The sequence below is a fragment of the Limulus polyphemus genome, unplaced genomic scaffold, assembly GCF_000517525.1.
Source record: "Limulus polyphemus unplaced genomic scaffold, Limulus_polyphemus-2.1.2 Scaffold685, whole genome shotgun sequence".
Lineage (NCBI taxonomy): Eukaryota > Metazoa > Arthropoda > Merostomata > Xiphosura > Limulidae > Limulus > Limulus polyphemus.
In genome coordinates, this window is record NW_013666295.1 from 16616 (window position 1) to 29638 (window position 13023).

Below are 13023 nucleotides of genomic sequence, written 5' to 3' on the forward strand. Positions count from 1 at the left end.
AGTCCTATGGACTGAGCCTGTGCTGATACATATTTGTCAATACAATATTGAAAGATATAGAGAGATGGAAAAATATACAAATATACATTACCACTAACTTTAAAGTATCAGTTCTTTCATATTCTGAAACAGCTGTTAATTAATTGTTCATGAATTTGAATTTGCAATAAGCAAAATACTCAAATTAGCAACATATGAAAAACATGCAAATATCTCTAAAATGTTTTAGGTGGTGATGAGTTAGTGCCCTTTCCTAAACAAAATAAACAATGAAAGAAATCTAGTATGCATCAGTGTCAGTATGTGATGATGTCCCAACATCAGTTTATTGGATTCTTCCTTCGTCCCCTTCTTCGTCACTCTCTAGCACCTACTTCTCAATCTGTACTCTTCCAGCACTTGGTCTCCTTGTGCGAAGTGATCCTGAGTTCCAAAGATGGATTCTTGCTATTTGATCAAAGTCGCTTATTGAAGGTGAGTGGAGCATGACCAGAAGCTGATCAAAGATCCTGTCATCTCCTAGACAAGATCTCAAATTGGTCTTAATCATCTTCCTCTTGCTGAATCCTCTCTTTGCCTTAACAGACCTGGCTGGTACAGAGAGCAGTAGGTCAAAGAGACCACAGGTGTTAGGTGTTAGCTTCTCCTTAACACTAGGAATGATAGCAGCTCATGGTTAGCATTTCTTGCTATGCCTGGTGAAATTAAGTAATGAAATAGATGTGAAAAATGTATCAGAGAGATGATAATGATAATTGCATTATTATTACTGTTTTTAAATCATTATTTTATGTTCATTTAAAGGTATTCTTTGATATTATGCATTGTTTTATCTATAATCGGACTTGGGCTGATTGTTGCATAATCAAGCAACAATCGGAATAGATAGGATTGTTGAATTTCTCAATCACTGAAAATCGATTGCCGAGAAATAAATAAATACATAAGTTGATACACTGAACCAAAGAAAAGTTAAAAAACAATGCTCTGCATATCATGAAGCACATCCTTTTCATTACAGACTATACATTAGCAGCACCCAATGCACAGAGCTAATTCACACTGTGTTTTTGCTGGAGATCTGTGAGAACTTTTCCTGTGAAGTTCTCGGGGTGATACTCTATGTGGCTCCCTGTTAGTACTGCACTGTGTATTAGCTCATTGTTTGGGGGAGATCATAAGAGTGCATGACAACAGAGTGACTGGAAATTTGGAATGTTCCATTACTTTTCAATAGGGGGTGTTTTGTCAAGTGTTTGAATCTTGCATGTCACAGTTGGAGATGTCAGTAAGTTGAAAGTAGTAACCAGGTATGTACAAATATTTAAAAAGTATTGGACATCAACTTGGGGCATCTACCTTCCTCTTATCTCAGGGACCTTCATCTGGCTCCATTTTTCTGCCAGTGGGTTTTTGGTGGGGTACCTGATTCTTTGTAGTTACAGGCTGTAGCCATGTGCCAACATTGTTCCTTGACTACCCTTGTATCCCATCTTTTCCAAGCTCCTCCTTTTATAGTTGTTATCTTCCATCCTCCCAACTCCTTTCTGCTCCCTGTTCTTCTATTTCTTTCCTCTTCTTCCACTGTGCATAGATTTCAGTTTCAATAGTCTTGTTTGTGTTTATCTACAGGGCTCAGACTCGATTTGTGGATCTGTGGATTCTTTTTGAGGTTGACTGTTGAGGACTACATGTTCTAACCATTTGCATTAACCCATCATTTTACCTCCCCCCCCCCTGTCTCCTGTTCCAATTCCTTTCCCTCCTACAGGGAATTGTGTCTCCCATCATCATCTCTCCAAGCTGGTGTCAGACTATTTGGCCATGGATGCTATCAGAAGGGTTTCTTTCCCTTTTCTGGGATTTCATTCCCATCTGTGTGCTGATTCCCATTACGCTGCAGATTGGCATCCAGTTGTCATCATATCTATATCCATCAGTTTACCATGAGGAGTTATCTCACCTTCCAGTTGTCTTTATCTCTGAGATTTTGGATGTTTAAGATCAATGTTTCTGATGCTTATTTTCACTTTTCCATCTCCTCAGCATCCAGGGGTGTTAGTGGTCACTTGTTGTACAGTATTATAATGATGTGCTCTTCCAGACTCCCCACTACACTTTCATACCTTTTTTTTCTTCCAGTGAAACATGGGTGTCCTTGACACTCACCAGTTCCAAACTGCTTGGGTGATAGACCTGGAGGATGTCTCTTGAGTATGACCAATTTCACTCAGTAGAGAATAGAGTAGTGGTGTTTATTCGTGTAGTACAGCTCAACCATCTGGCTAACTTTTCCCCATCCTACCACTACCTGGAAGTCAGGTTCTTGGGTGGTCTGGTGTTAGATTGGGGCAGGATCAGCCTACATAAGTCTTCATTCAGTTGCAGAGTAGATGTGACTTTCCTGTTCTTCCTTATTGGGCTTCAGATGAAGATGTTAGGGACCTTCCTCCTACTGCTGTATGGAAGCTGAATTCTCGGTGCCACCTAATTTTAGACTGGAGTTTACCTACACGTACGGTTGATGTGCCCTTGCCACACTACACATATAAAACTTTTAAAAACATGATGCAGGTTTTGGATTGTGCTTGTGTCTTCCACCCATCCTTGCAACACTTCCTTTCTGGGTGAAAAATGTACCCTGGTACAGTCAAGGTGTGGTCTCCCATTAATATACCCTTATACTGTTTCAGGAAATAGGGTGTTGTATTCCATGGGTTCTCTTCACGTCACAATGAGGTGCTTTCTAAAGGGGGCTCATATAGGTATAGGTTTGCACCAATCTCTCCACCTTTTCAACACTGGGATTCTAGCTGGATGTGAGAAGAGGTTACGTATCATATCAGAAATTAACATTTTCCAACACTGAAAATATATTTCTCATAGATACTCACTGCTTCTCACACTTCCCACTCTTCCTTCCCACTTCAGGTGATCTTATTTTTTACCTAATCTCAAAGTGTTGATTGAACAATCAGTATAGAGGGAGTCAACTGCACTAGAAGACCCAGCTACATTCCTATTGGTGGAGGGTTGTCACATGCTCATTTACATGCAACAACATAGCAATATCATGTTGAAACATGAGAGATTAGGTGGGAGCCTCTAGGCTAGTGCTGCGTGGAAATGTTCTCATGTAGAGGGCAGGAAAGCTAGATGTGAGTATCTGCTGGAAATTTATTTTCAGTGTTGGAAAATGTATACTTCTGTCTCTTTATATAGACATGTAACATAAAAAATCAAAAACAGGTTGATGATATGGTTTCCTCTTTACAAATCATTATCTTATTTAATTTTAGCTGCGGCATAGTGGCTCATAGAATGTCTCTGAGTTTTTTTGAAGTGCAAACTTTTAGCTTATAGCTCCATCTCATAATCAATTTGAGATCTAATTACAGCCATGGCTATTGAGGATTCCCTCTTGTTTCCAAAGTGTTTTTGTAGGACACCTAGTTGACTAATAGGTGTCAACTTTTCTTTCTATGATATGTAGTTGATGACTTGACCCTATTCAAGCATGATGTATGGTTGACTGTTATGGGTAACATTTCAGTTTATTTATTTGAAATACTGTTGATGATAAAAGGAAGCTGAACACCCAACAGCAATAATTTGTTTTAGTTTTTAAAGGTATCCATCAGTTATTTTACAGTTTCTGATCTCATTAGATCACAGGGATGAATATGTTCTCTGTTTACCTATCGAATATAGTATTATGCATTTTATAGTAATATCTGTAAAAAGGAGCCTTGTTCTGACTGCTTTTGGTTAAATCATCACTACATTTTAATCTGAAATGTGAAGATTCCAGAGTTTAACTGTTGAAAAAGAAGACAAAAATTGTTACATGCTAATGATGTGTAGTTGTTGTGTTGGAAAGTATTACATGATGTAGTAAGGTTACTAGATATTAATGATGTGGCTTTAGTTCTGGAAAGTAAAATGAGATGCAATAAAGTAATTAAACACTAATGATGCTTGATTTTTGTATACAGTGAAACCTTGTTAGTCAGGATATTGATAATTTGGATTATTCACAATTAGGATGATTTTTTATAAAGATAAATCTTCACAACTGGAAATTTAATAAATAATCCATTATTAATTATTATAACAGATTTGAGTGGCTACCAGAGTAATTTATGTTACAATCAAGTCAAAATGTTTCAAGACAAAAACATGGAGAAATATCAGTATCATTAAAATGTAATGTTTATTTGTACAAGAAAGCAATACATGTAATATGTATTTTGTATTATATAAGTTAAGTCATGGTTTGAGCAGAATGATAATCTGTATGAAGATAATGACATATTATGCTACTTTTATCATGGAAGTTGTGTAATTATTGATGATGTATAAAATAATAAACTGATAAGTTTATTTTACATACTTGTTTTTTGTTTACCAGTTGCATAGCCATCCTTACTAGTTTGCACCAATTCATTTACCAATAGAAAATGTATGCTATTAATAAAGTGTCTGTTGTGTTCAAAATGACTGATTCGACCAACTGAATGTCTCAAAAATCTGCAGGAACTACTTTATTACAAGTGCATTTGGATTAACAAGGTTTCACTGTATATGCTGGTAAAAAACAGGATGTAGTAAGATTATAACACCAATGACCTATAGTTTGTACATAAACAAGTATGGAACTGAAACAGAATGTAAGAAAGTTTTTGCATAATAATGGCATTTATTTTCTGTGTATGCTGAAAATTTATGAGAATGGAAGTTATTTATACTAATACTTTATTTGTGTGAGTGTGTAATAGTGTGAATGTAGTTAATGATAATATTGCAAATTAAGTCTTTTTAAACACTTACCCTTGGTAACATTGTAAGTTTTGTCTTTGAAATGTAATACATTAATTAATTTTTGTTGTCATGAATATAGTCCTTGATAACACAGTAAGTTTCAGTCATTGCAATAGTAAAATATGATTCCTGGTAAAACTGTAAATTGAGCTCTTTGAATTACCATTGTTGTAAATCTAGTTCGTGATAATATTATAAACTTGAACATTGGTAATTAATGTGAATTAGACTCTTGGTAACACTGTGATTTATAGTACAACAAAAAATCACATTTACAAAACTATAAAATGTCACAATGGACCAGAAATAAAATGCTACAGAGGATTTTATCTATAGTAACATGAAATATATTTTACTATAAATCTATTTTTGTAATGTCTTACATTTATGACTTGGTAGCATTACAAATCTGTTCCTTCAGAATACTATAGTTCTCAGTTTGATAATACTTTGAATTTGGTTTTTAATGTAACAAAACTTTTGATACTATAAATCTAGCTCTATATATTATTATAAATCTGAGTCTTCATGAAACTTAATCTGATCTTTTGTAACACTTCAAAGTTTGGTTTGTTTTACTACCATAAATTTTGTTCTGAGTAAATCTGGTCATTCCTAATAGTGTAAGTTTAGACCAGTATTATATTTTAAACTTTATTTTCATTATTAATGTAATTCTATCCAATTGTATTATGGTAAATTAGTTTTCATCTAACAAGTTGAGTAATAAACATAGATTTTAGAATTTGTAAATTGTTGGACAATGACTTGATTATAGTATGTTAGTTGCTTAATTTTAGTAGTACAAAGTTTAACATATATATGTGTGTGTGTGTATATATATATATGTCTTTCTGAAATACAAGTAAAATTATCAAATGATAAGCATGTAAGGTTGTGAAACTGGAAAAACTTTGTAAAACTTAAGTTCCAAGTCTTATGCAGAGAACCTTGTGTAATTTTTGACATTTGTTACAGTTTGATCTGGTTGGTGGATGGATTATTGCTATGGTTACTACAGCACAGTGAGTTCCATTGCTTCAGTAACGGAGCTTGAGACCTGGCTTTTACAGTTCTTTACTGCCTGAATGTCTTCCTCCAAGTATTCTGCCTTCGGTCGCTGGGGTAAGGTTCTAAGCTATTTTTCTATAGTTTAACTCTGGATTATTAGTGAAATAATACGAGGTTGACAGAGAAGGTGGAGTAATAAAGAAATGTAGGACAAAACTACTTATAAAGAAAGTTTTAGTGGTAAGTAACAAGAGATATATGTATATATATATATATAGATAATAATTCTTGCTAGCTGTTATGTAGATAGTAAAAACATATCTAACAAAAGTATTTCTTGTATTTAAGCACCTAGCCATTTGAAAGTGTGATTGTTTTATTTTCTTTGTTTTTACAGCAAGGATGTAAGGGAAAGCACTGTATATCTTCAGTTAAATGTTATATTTAGACATGTTTTTTATTGTGACTACTAAATAAATAAGTTTTATGCAGCAGTTATATGCTTATTATAGTATATAAACATAAACATAGATTTTCATCTTTTCTATAGATTACAGTAAGTAAATGTAAACATGAACAAACAAAGATGAAATAGGCAGCAACTTCCAAATTCAGCAGGACACTTATTGAGAAAGTGTTAAAGGACTAATATAGAAAAGTAGCATAGATTAGTTCTCCAAGACTCTCCACAAGTGTCACAGAGGACTAGGCAGTTGCTGCCCATTTTACCTATGTTTGTTCATCATGAAGACTGTTTAAATCAGCTGTAAAATAAAAAGATAACATAAACACAGTTTCATTTATTCTGGTGATTATGATATATAATCATCAAACAAGATTACATATATTCTGAAGAAAATTATTTGTTTTATATGTCAACAATGTGCATAACCAATCACTTTGCCCCTGGCAATTCCCTTAATTTTAAATTATACAGGTTAAAGACTTTAACACTTTTGCTGCAATTCAGCAAAGTGTGCTGTCTTTCTAGATAGGAAGGACCAATTACAGAAATTACTGTTGCAAAGTTCTCCTATTTGCAAAACACTAACTTTAGCATTTTTAAGAAAGGGATATCTGTAGTACTGAACCATGTCAGTAAAGCAAGGAAAGACATGATTACAATAGGGAAAACATAATACTAGTAACTTGGCAAAGGTATTGAAGAATGTTAAACACCTTGTTATTGGAAGTCATCAAAGAATGCAATAGTCAACTGTAGCTAAAGTAGATAATTCACACAGGTTAAGTCAACAAAAGTGTAGCAAGAATCATGTACACAATTTTTTCTCTAACACAGCTGAACAACAATCAAAAGTTGTATGAGTATTAACTATTTTGCATATAACAAATAGAAGTATATTATCATATTGGAGGAAACATATCTGTTTAAGTATCAGCAAAAGTCCAGGCATTTTATTATAGTTCTATAATTACTATAGAATTTTAAAACTAGTACAGAGCAGGTTCTAACATTTTTCAAAGGGATATATGGTGGTTGCAGACTACAGCTATAATGGTAATTCTGACACCATATCTTACCTCTGCTTGCATAATAGCTTTTCTCAACTTGTGCTGCCCTCTGTATGCACAATTTTTGCCCCCACTAGCCTTAATACTCCCTCCTACTCTCATGTGTTTACACATAGTATAGCTGCACTGTAGTATGCAAATAAGCATATGACAACCCTCCATCAATAGGAGTGTGACACACCCTCCTAGCACAACTGGTTCCCTCTATACTGTAGAGTACTTTCATCGCCTCTCAAGTTGGCATTCTAGGGTGCAGTCGTGCTTTAATTTCTCTGCAGTTTTCTTCATTTTCATGTCAAATTTTCAGTTAATTCTATTGGGCTTGACAACTCAGTTTGTTGTCATTTCATTTCTGTTTACTCAGTTTTTGTGGAATATTTTTTTACATTTCCATGTTATGAACTCTCACTTTAACATCACTGCAAAGACTTCAGTTGTAAATCTTGCTACTGCTCATTCACCTACTACTTCTGTGGCTTTGGGATCCACACTTTCTGCTGAGGAGTTCTAGGCCAGTGGTTCCCAAACTCTTTTAGTCTGAGGCTCCCTTATTGTGAATAAAAAAGTTTGAGGCTCCCAACCTGTAACTTTAGCATGGTGGTTGAAAAACAGTGCCAAAGTAAAAACAGTAACATCTCTTTATGACATACTGTATCATTTAATTAATTCAACATAATTCTTATTGGTTTATTGTTTATTTTGAATTAAAATTAATTCAGCATCTTTGTTTTTGGCCCATTTTTTTGGTGGTCCTGTCAGAAAAAGTTTCACATCCCCCAGGAGGGCCATGGCACCCACTTTGGGAAACACTGGTCTAGGCCATGGTACATGGCGATTACAAATTCTCATGCAACTTGCTATGTCTCCAGAAACATGGTTGGATATCCCATTCTTGGTTGAATTGGGCCAAGACAATGAATACTTGGACAATCTGTTTCCACCTCCTTTCTTTGTAGTGCAGTCCCATGCTACATTATTGGATTTACCTTATCTTTTGGCTGACTTTTTGGAATGATTTCCCATGTATGTTACCTTTTGTCAATTTTCCCTGTGTCTTTTGATTCTACCCCTCCTTCTTTCATTCTGCACCTTCGTTGGATTATTTAGTTCTCCCCTCTCCTAATATTCGAGTTTATGCTGGTCAATTTGTAGCGCTGTTACATATGGGTGCCAGCATGCTGCATCCTCTATCTTTATCTGAGTCCTGTTCTTTGGCCTATCATAGGTCAGATTTTCTATATTTAGATTATCAGAGTTTGGAGTCTTTGATTCAAGCATGGGGAACTGATCCAGAAACTACTTTAAGATTTTCCACAGTCCAGTTTTCACATCTTCATTTTACACTCACCACTGTCTTCTGCTATCTTTCTTCCATTCACCTCTGAGGCTCTCCACTGTTCCTCATAGGAGTTTTTGGTGGATAATTCCACACTTATCTTTTCCACATTGGCACATTTACCTTCCTCAGTCTTATCCCTGCATATATGAATCCTTTGTTGTTGAGATTTTCTTGACAGGGATGCCCTCTTGTCACACATACATCTTGCTTCCTATTTAAGGGCCTTCTGATTGGCTGCCTTTTGGTGTCATTTGGTATTTTGGGATCTTCCTGATACAATGGAGTCTTGGGTGAAGGCTGCATTTCAACATTCCTCCCCTACCTCCTTTTTTCTATCTTTCCCAACCCTTACCTGATTCAATTCTCATGTCTCACCCCACCTGATTCCTCTTCTCTCCCAGTGCCTTATTCCTGGGTTTCAGTGGTGAGCCACCAAATTGCTCATCCCTGTGTTTTCTGACGTCACTTGTGTTGGTGACTATCCCATGGGTTTTTGCATAGTAGAAGTATGGTTGGCCAGGTTTGTTCATCTGTTACATCCATTCACCAGAGATCCCTGGATTACTTAGTTTCTTTCAGAAGGATATTTCCTTAATTTTTCTTTGCCTCAAGATCCTCCCCTCTTTCATGGGATTCCATTTCTTGCCAACATCTCTCAGATGTGGTTCAATATCTTTTACATAAGGATGCTATTGAATGAGCATGTCCGGGGTTTTGTTCCTGCCTGTTCATGGTTCCCAAAAAAGACTGGATATTGGCATCCTATCACTGACCTATCCATCCTCAACCAATTCATTGACCTCCCTCGGAGTCCTTTCTCGCACTTTGGTGTGTGTTCATTCCGGGTCTCTGAATGATGAAGGGTGACATTTCAGATACATACCTTTATATCCCTATCTCTCATGCCTGTAGACGTTACCTTTGTTTTGTTCATGGTAGTCGAGTTTCCAATTCTGTGCTCTTCCTATTGGTTTGGCATCGGTGCCTTACATCTTCTGTCGTGTGGTCCATCACTACATGGATGACTGGCTACTTTTAACTCCATCCCAACAAGCCTCTCACACTCATACACATTTCCTCCTACAAGCGGCTGCTTGTATAGGATGGTTAGTCAAGCTGGAGAAGCCCTATCTTGACTCCATGCAGTATCTTATCCATTTGGGGGTGTTTTTTAACACCTTTCTCAGCAGGGCCCAGCCTTCTTTTCATTTGAGGTTGATTGAGCTCATGGTTTCCAAAACCAAATTCTCTCCTTCTCTTCCTTCGTTTGAGCTTCTATCTCTTTTGGGCACCTGGGTATCAATGGATGCCCTTATAGCCTGGGGTTGTGCACACATGTATGATCTTCAGTGGGTGTTGCACAGTCAATGGAATCTCATTTGGGATCTTTTGTATTCCATCCTCCTCCTTCCTTTCCAAGCAGACTTTTCTTCAGTGGATCAACAGAGACAACACCTCACCTGGCATTTCTCTGCCTTATTCATGTTCAGTTTTGCACCTGTTCACTGATGCATCTCTTATGGGATGGAAACTTATATGGATTCTCAGGATATTGCAGTTCGTTGGACTTTGGTTGAATCTTCCCTACAAATCAAGCTATTGGAACTTCTTGCAGTTTGTTTTGCTTTGGATCATTTCCGAGTTTTGGTAAGTGGCTGTTTGCTATGATCCATTCCAACAATTTGAATGTTGTCTCTTACATTAATTGAGGAGAGGATACCTGTTCACAATTGCTTTGCTTTTGAATGTTGGATCTCCTTTTTTGTATCCATTCTCAGCAAGTCCGCCTTCTTGCCTGTCATGTCCCAGGTTCTCTGAATCTTGTAGCGGATTGTTTATCTCATCCAGACAAGATTTTACCTATGGAGTGGTCTTTTGCTCCCCAAGTTTATCATTGGGTATGCTCCCAATTTGTACTCCTCTTCTGGATGCATTTGCCACTCACCTCAACACCAAACTGCCCCTCTTATGGTTTATGGTTCCACATATTTTAGCTTTGGTGATAAGAGTCATTTACCTAAATGATTGACTCAAACATCTTTTATTTTAAGCCTGAAAGAACATGGAAGAAAATAATGGATAAGTAGAAGGTGCAAGAGCTAACAAGGTTGTGGAACAGTTAAGCTGATTTGAGTGTAATGGGTTTGAGAGGCTCTTGTCACCTTTGATTAGATGAATCTTATAGTTGATATAGTTTGTCACCCTAAAGCTTTCTTACTTTTTTTTCATAGTGCATCTTTCAAGCCAGTATGCGACCTTCATATCAGATGTAATTGAAAAAATGGTATAACTGGTAGTTTTTAATTTTTTCCCAAAGAGAGATTCATGCATTACAGGAAAGAAGACAAATAAACGGTAGTGATTTGTGTAATCTTACACAGAGACTGATTCACAAAGCATATTTATATCCAGATCATTGTTCTTTATACGTTATAATACAAACATAATGATTGAGTCAGAGCGTTAGTCATTTACCCTATAATAAAAACATAATGATTGATTCGCATGATTTGGCACATTATTCTTTTACACTTTTTTACAAACTTAATAGTTGATTCACTTGACTTACAGCTTCAGAGCACTGTTCTTTCAAACCATAATGTAAACAATATGTCAGATTCACATGACTTGCATATTCATGTATTTGTTCCTTCAAACCCAAATGTTAACAAAGTGACTGATTCACGTGAATTGCACGTTTGGATCTTTGTTCTTTCAAGATGTAAATATAATGATTATTCATGCGATTTGCTTGTTCGAGTGTTTGTTCTTTCAAACCATAGTACTAAATATAATAACTAATTCACGTAGCTTGTACTTGCATGCCATTGTTCTTTCAAACCATAGTGTAATCATCGTGTTTGGTTCACGTGAATTGCATGTTCTGGTCTTTGTTCTTTCAAACCGTATTGTAAATATAATGACTGATTCACATGACTTGCACATTCGGATATCTCATCTTGGAAACTATAATACAAACATAATGACTGATTCACTTAACTTTCTTGTTCAAGTCTATTCTTTCAAACCATTATATGAACATAATAACCGCTGCACATGACTAGTAATTATGGCTTTTTTCAAGCCATAATGTAAACATAATGACGAATTCATGTGACTCTCACGTTGGATCTTTATTCTTTCAAACCATAATGTAAACAATGATTGATTCACATGATTTGCATGTTCCGGGTTTTTTTTATTTGCAAAATATTACATTGATTCAGGAAGAATGATCAAACAACCAGTGAGCTACTTGGCTTCATTTTCGTTTTCTTGTTCTTAAGCAACAAGATACCACAGTTTTAAATTGTTTAACGGAGAAATAAATAAAACGAAGGACTGCAAATATGGCTTGCTTACTGAAAATTTTGTACGGAGAATTACGCTACACAGACCGGTTTGATTGAATTGCATCATGTAGATTGACTGATGATGAAAACTAATTACAGTTGAAGAGAAGGTATGATTTACCACTGATTTATTACCGAGTATGAATGTTCATATTTGTGAGGTTTTCTTAACATATTTAAAAACGGGATCTTTTTTTTTTTCATTATTTGCTGCAAGTTATTTATTTTATAACTTCTATTTGTTTTCACAGTGTACCTTAAATACTTGTAAATTTCAAGAGCAGAAAGAGTTAAGTGTTTCTGTAACCCGATTAAGTAATAGGATTAGGATATTAGTAAGTGTTTTGAAATATTAAGCTCTTACTCATCTTATAATCGTATAAGCTTAATTGTGATCAATCTAAAGAGTTGGAAAAGAAATTATGAAACCTGTTTTACTTAAAACTAAACGTGACAAAAAACGAACCATTGAACTCCAAGTCGCTCTTATTTTATGGACTATTGAGAATAAAAACCCGTGGTTGACCCATTAAGTGTGGCTTTAGCTAATTGTGTAGATAATCTTTAGAAAGATCTCACGTTGTTTCATTGTTTCGTCATATTCTGTTGAAAGAACATTTTAGATACATCTTTGTAGCTAACTAGACCACCCGTGACCCGTTGAGTCACCCACCATTCAGAGGTTATGAATAATTCAAGCTAATTTCAATATTGCATCAAAATGAAGGTTTATTTTGAGATAATTTAATTAAATATTTCAATCTATTCGTGTTATTCATAATTCAAGAAAAGATATTTGATTGTTGATCGGGAGTAAAAGGAAAGACATTTCATTTTTCAAAAAAGTGAAGTCAGAGTTTTCAGGTATTGTGATGAATTAGTTCATTATTTGGTGGTCTTTCCTCTTAAACCTTTTACAAATAAGAAACAGTAATACTTTATTTTTCTTCGAATTACCTACCATAA

The 13023-nt window shown here is 35.4% G+C and overlaps 1 protein-coding gene across 1 annotated transcript in view; it reads left to right on the forward strand.

Annotated features, from left to right (window-relative positions):
- Nucleotides 1–13023, forward strand: part of LOC106459945 (tyrosine-protein phosphatase non-receptor type 4-like) — a 265493-nt gene that overhangs the window by 13511 nt on the left and 238959 nt on the right. Inside the window, exon 3 of the mRNA XM_013919617.2 lies at nucleotides 5800–5946. The gene's annotated coding sequence lies outside the window, so the exon portion shown is untranslated. The remainder of the gene's footprint in view (nucleotides 1–5799; nucleotides 5947–13023) is intronic.